This window comes from Sprattus sprattus (assembly GCF_963457725.1).
Source record: "Sprattus sprattus genome assembly, chromosome: 6".
NCBI lineage: Eukaryota > Metazoa > Chordata > Actinopteri > Clupeiformes > Clupeidae > Sprattus > Sprattus sprattus.
Window position 1 is genome coordinate 25,587,278 of NC_137925.1, and position 6,801 is coordinate 25,594,078.

Consider the following 6,801-nt stretch of genomic DNA (forward strand, 5'->3'; position numbering starts at 1 on the left):
AAACGAGAAACCCCACATCAGAGAGCCCTTAATCAGGGTTACATCAAGTCTGAACTGGGGAGTCTGCTACAGACCTCACATCACATCAGAGACGTGACATGACGGAAAGCATCACAGTACATTCAAGACAATCATTTATTTGAATCAAACCCAAGACGCCAAATTTGTGCTTCATTGGGCTAGAGCTAGACCCTGCCAGCCAATACACACTGTCTGCTCCCCCTGGGTGCATATGAGACTGTCCCCATCCAGTGATATCCCTAGGGGCTGAGACTGTCCCCATCCAGTGATACCCCTGGGGGCTGAGACTGTCCCCATCCAGTGATGCCCCTGAGGGCCAATGAGACTGACACCTTTCAGCTGCTCTCTCTTCTCCATCTCTGTGCTCTTTCCCTTCACTTTCGTCCGGCCTAGGACTTTGCTCGCTCGCTCCTTTCCCTTCTCCTTCTTTCCTTTAATGGCATGTGGAGACGTCACATCACATCAGAGAGCCCTTAATCAGGGTTACATCAAGTCTGAACCGGGGAGCCTGCCACAGACCTCAGCCTTTGAAGTGCTGGCCCAAACAAAGCACAGGCATAAGTGTCAAAGGCCTATCCATTCAAAAACAACCGATGACGCCATAGAAAGCGAGCTCTTCACCCCGTGTGCTGTTTAGACAGGAGATGGCCATGCTGTTCCACCACACACAGGCAGCCTGACATTGGCCAGAGCCAGTGAGGATTGACTGTTAGGATTCTTGTGCAAGGGACTGTCTCTCCTTGCATGTAAATCTCTCTGAATAATGGAAGGATCGGGCGAGCTGTGCTGTAAGATACTTGTATCACAAAAAACGAATTAACTCTGTGAAGGGAAAGATAGGGAAAATAAAAATGTCCTGATGATAAACATTAATTCCACCTAAAGAACAGAACTAGTAGTCCACACCTACTAGAGAACTCAGTTGTGGTATGCATTCATTAAAGGTAACTCTGCTGGACAATAATGTTTAGTATTTACCACAGGCTATGGAATACAAAATGAATGGTCGACAAGTAATCCCTACAATACGCAGATTTATATCCACCGGTTACAGTGAAGTGATGTCTCATACAATATGGAGTTAGAATAACATATATCAAAATCAAAGTCTAAATTTGGTTTATTAAATCGACTGTTCAGCATTGCACTACACACAAGAATGAGTTAAACATGCATTTGTATGTCTTACCTCAGTATAAATCCCAGCACATAGTGCGAGTCCCCACTGTGTGAGGTGGGAGTCTGTGCTGTATGGAAGTGTGGTAGTCCCCACTGTGTGAGGTGGGAGTCTGTGCTGTATGGAAGTGTGGTAGTCCCCACTGTGTGAGGTGGGAGTCTGTGCTGTATGGAAGTGTGGTAGTCCCCACTGTGTGAGGTGGGAGTCTGTGCTGTATGGAAGTGTGGTAGTCCCCCGTCTGTGCAGTACGGGAGTGTGGTGTAGGAAGGTGTTTCCCCATTCCCCAGACAGGGGAGCGGGGGGGGGGGGGGCGGAGGCGGGGGACGCAGGGGCAGAGCTTGCTCCTACAGTGGAGGTAAACAGAGATGTGAACATGTTCTGGGAGGAGGAGAAAAAACAGAACTTTGTGCTCGTCTGTGTCAAAGCAAAGCGCAAACACACATTCCAACTCCAGGATTAGTTGCAAAGCCTCAAGATTGTGTGACGGTTTCTTAAGGCTGGGTGGGCAGGAGAGCTCCAGGACATCAGTTTACACATGCTGACTTGGCTGGGGGTTTCCACTAACATTCATCCTCCTCTCCTTATGGTTTTGCATCCCCACTATGACAATTTCCTTTACACCAAGTTCAGCTTTGTGAGGCACATTCCCATCTTTGGTCAGGAGCCATATGCAATTACACAAATTAATCAGGAATGCTGTCTGACTAGTTAACATATACTAACTCACATTCCCAGAAACTCTAAACTATAGGTATAAATATACACAGATGATGATTCAAGATACTCACCTTCACGGACAGCACAGGGCTTTATGTTTGTCAGTATCAGTGATTAATTACTACAGGCCGGATGGATAGCCAACCAATCTGTAGTACTGATTATTAAACAGAAAAACACTGAACGCCATACATGTTGTCTGCATCTTTTCCATAAGGAAAAAAATATGTTTTGCACTATACATCTTACACTGTACATAACCGTATTGTATTGTATTATCTGTTTGTATCGTATTGTCTGTACTTATTGTCACTATGTGAGCTGCAAGAAACCTGAATTTCCCCACAGGATTAATAAAGTATCTATAGGTCTATCTATCTATATATCTATTTATCTATAAACCCCACCAGCCCACCAAGAGACGACAAAACAAAGGCAAATATTCAAGGCAACCCTTTTATTCCAGTCAGCTAATGATTGAAAGCATCAAAGCAGGCACAATCAGCACCACATTAATGTGACATTAAACAGGGAACCAATTCACAGTGCGTCACAGTTTGAGTACAATAAGTACAACACAAATATGATGGGGGGGGGGGGGGGGGGGGGGGGGGTCATAGAGATCTGAATAGTTGGTTTGCATTAAAAGTTTCATGAAGCTAATTCTTGGACTACGTCTGAAATGAAATGAACGTGCTGTAGCAGTTCACTTGACAGCTTGATGGTTTATTTAGGCTGTGGAAAGGGGTCCTTTCTACAGTAGTTGCTGTAGAAGGCAGCAGGAATAACTGTATGTGCTGAGGACATTCTCTAGGTACCTTAGTGTGTGTACATTAGCTTAAAATATGAGTGCTTGTAAAGCTGAAAACAGCTCAATGTAGCTGCAGCAGGTGCTGCTACTAAATCACTGTGTACAATCCACCCACCCACAGTTTATCTGGGCAAGATCTACAAACTTCCCTTTAAATAGGCCTACAAGAAAGAGCACGCCAGGCCTTCGCCCATCAAGGCTTTCAAAATGCAATAAAATAATGATAAAAAACAAGATACTTCTACAGACACCCAAGGAAACGGCTGGAACACAAACAAACCAACAATCAACAAAACAAACGCATTCCAAACCAGGAACATATTGACAAAATAAAATGATTAATATCAACTTAATATATTAATCTGATAAAAAAGTAGAGAGCTGCTCATATACAGGCACTTTATACAAGACAATTACAGATACAACACTTATTACTACACAGGCAGTGTGATGCAGTGTGCTGTTATAAATTCAAAATGAGAAACTGTTGAAATATTAGAGTAATGTACAAAAAAAAAGGAGTGAAGAGAAATTAATGGTGGGAGGGAGAGAGATACATAAAGCGAGAGAGAGAAAGAAAGCACTTCATGGTGGATAACCATACATGGAGAGGAAAAAGGCTCAGGTTGGTTTGAGTCATAGACAGAAAACACAGACGCGCATGCACACACTCTGACACTCTCTCTTGCGCATGCACACACACACACACACACACACACACACACACACACACACACACACACACACACACACACACACACACAAACACACACACACACAGCACGCAAACACACTCACATTTATTCATCTATGGCAGTGTGATCCTCACAGCATTTCAGCTGAACATCTATAAATAAGGCTATTCACAAATTCAAGTTTTTTTTTCCTTAAAAGCAGGAGATTCCCTCCTCGGCTAAAGCACATGTACAGTCAGTCTCCTAAGGTTAGTGTCCCTAGGAATATCAAAATAAGGCCATAAAGGTGCTCAATCCTCCCACTGGGTTCTTGGTCCCACATCAACACCCGTATACATTTAGAACTCCGCACACACTTGAGTGAAACACATGTCAGAACAACTGGCAGGCAAAATGGGGTGTCTTCCTGATAGCATGAGGTGGTGTAGTCGTGCTGCCTGCTTCAACCAAGTCAGGAGACGGCAACCACCTGCAGACGAATGCAGTGAAGTTGGAGATCCCACATGGTAAGCAGAAGGGCATTCAACAGTGGGAACATTTGGACAGACCACAATGCATTCAGAGAGAGAGAGAGAGAAATTGACTGTTTATTTGGATGTGTCTATGTGTGTGTCTCTGTGTGTCTCTGTGTGTCTCTGTGTGTCTCTGTGTGTCTCTGTGTGTCTCTGTGTGTCTCTGTGTGTCACCTACGTCTGTGGGCTTTAGGGCTCCAGCTCACTCTCCTCTTCCCGCACTGGGAGAGGCACGGCTGGGGTTCCCAGCAGACCCCTCCTGAGCACATAGGGGCAGGCAGGGCCACTGGGGATATCAGCAAAACCTACAGAGAGGAAGAATGAGAGAGAGAGAGAGAGAGAGAGAGAGAGAGAGAGAGAGAGAGAGAGAGAGAGAGAGAGGTGGGGAAGTAGAGATGGGAGGAGAGTGAGTGAGAGACAGATGGGAGAAAGAGAGAGGGAGGGATGGAGAGAGAGATGGGGGACAGAGAGAGGGAGGGGGGAGGAGAGATGGGGGAGAGAGATGGGGGAGAGAGCGAGGGGGGGAGGAGAGATAGGGGGAGAGAGAGATGGGTGGAGAGATAAAGAGGGATGGGGGAGAGAGAGAGGGAGAGAGAGAGATGGGTGGAGAGAGAGAGGGGGGGAGGAGAGATGGGGAGAGAGAGAGAGGGAGAGAGATGGGGGAGAGAGGTGGGGAAGGAAAGATGGGGGAGAGAGAGAGAGAGAGATGGGGGAGAGATAGAGAGAGATGGGGAGAGAGAGAGGGAGAGAGAGAGAGAGAGAGAGATGGTTGGAGAGAGAGGGCAAAGGAAACAGACACAAGCGCATTCCTCAAAACTATTTCAAACAAATCTATTTGTAAACACAAATATTTTCTGTCCTTTGTATAGTGAGACTGGTACTGGGGGGACTGACTGACTGAGGGATGGATGGATGTATGCACTGACCTTTCATGACGACCTCGGGCAGACCGTAGGGCTCGTACTCGGTGTCGTCGTAAGCGGCAGACATGCGGCTGCGGTTGCGGCGGATGCGCTCGGCCAGGTGTGCCGGGTTGGCGGGGATGGGGAACGAGCTGGACCGCAGAAGCTTCTCACACTCCGCCGTCTGCTCTGGCGAGGGGCACGGTGACTCAGTCAGTTCATCTTCCTCCTCCTCCTCCTCTTCTTCTTCCTGTCCTCCGTCGGTCTGTGTGCCAGCCTCCAGGACTGCCCCCTTCTGGTGACGATGAGGAGTGTTCTCCGCGCTCTCTGGGGTCTCATCCGTCTGAGTGGCAGCGCTCTTCACCCCCCTACCGACCTGTGCCCTCTCAAAGCCCATGACCTCCGCACGACCTTCAGCTCCAGCCCTGCTGGCCTCTGGTGGCTTGAAGCTCTCCCCGGCACCCTCAGTGCTGCACTGGTGTGTTTCTGTAGGGATCACTCCACCCTCAGAGCTGCATTGGTGTGTTTCTGTAGGGATCACTCCACCCTCAGAGCTGCATTGGTGTGTTTCTGTAGGGATCACTCCACCCTCAGAGCTGCATTGGTGTGTTTCTGTAGAGGTCATTCCACACTCAGAGCTGCATTGGTGTGTTTCTGTAGAGGTCATTCCACCCTCAGAGCTGCATTGGTGTGTTTCTGTAGAGGTCATTCCACCCTCAGAGCTGCATTGGTGTGTTTCTGTAGAGGTCATTCCACATTCAGAGCTGCATTGGTGTGTTTCTGTAGAGGTCATTCCACACGGCATCGCTGAGGCACCCGCCACCCCCCCATCAGCTGAGGCTCTCAGGGATACCTTCTCAGCTCCAGCCGCCTCCGTCCCGGAGTCGCCCGCTTTGGTCTGTGGCGCGGCGTCTTCAAAAGCTTCCGTGACCGCGATCCACTCGTGATTAGCCGCGGCCGGCAGACTGTTGGCTTTGGCTCTGGGAGTGTGAGGTCCTGCCAACTGATAATCTTTATCAGCTTGTGCGACTGTTTTGGTTTTAGTGAGCGAGCCTTGCGGTTGTCCTTTAGCGTTATCACCTCCTGCGTCAGTGGAAGGGGTCTCGGCCCATAAATCATCAACGCCGCCCTGCGGGGCTTTGGTCATCGTTTCCACTCCTCGCCGTGAGCTCACCTCATGTGTCAGCGTACCGTCTTCAAACTCAGAGCTCTGAAACACCATTTGTGGTGGTTATTTATAAGACACACACACCAACGTGTTTTATAATCCCACCCAAAATAATAGTTATATAATAGAAATTGAAGGCTATTTAATTTGGGTCAGAGGAACATACATTGATTAAAGATATGTAAGGAGGCCTGCGAAGTGTGAATTAATGGAACATCCATGCCTAGTGCCAACTTGGTACTAACCTTTAAAGATGCATATTCAACCTCTTCTTTCGGTGGTGCAGGAGTGTGCTGCTGGGGTGGTGTGCTGGCACTGCGTGGGTGATGGCTGGCCTCTTCTGACTGATGGTGGTGTATCACAGACCTGGGCACAGCCAGAGGGCAGTTGAGATGAGGGAATGGGGTTTATAGTCAGCCACTGGCACTTATGAGTGGACATCAATCAGGGCGCATCCGTGTTTACACAGGTGGGCATCAACTGCCACTCTATGCCACCCTATCATTAATCTCAAGTACCTGGCACTTTAAAAGGAAGAAAAATGTAAATACAGAATGCATTATCATTTGCTAATCGTCATGTATTTATTTTCCACTGAGTGGTGGGAATGTGATTCAGTACCTTGTTTCCAGGATCTGTCCTCCCAACCTGCTTTCTCCGCAGGAGAGGAGGATATGGTCTTCCCGCACCAGCACTATGCTGTCACCGTCACCATGGCGACCAACCGTTGGCCCTGGAAACAGCTCCAAAGGCTCTTGGGACGTGACCCTCCACAGCTCCAGCTCCTCAGCCTGCTGC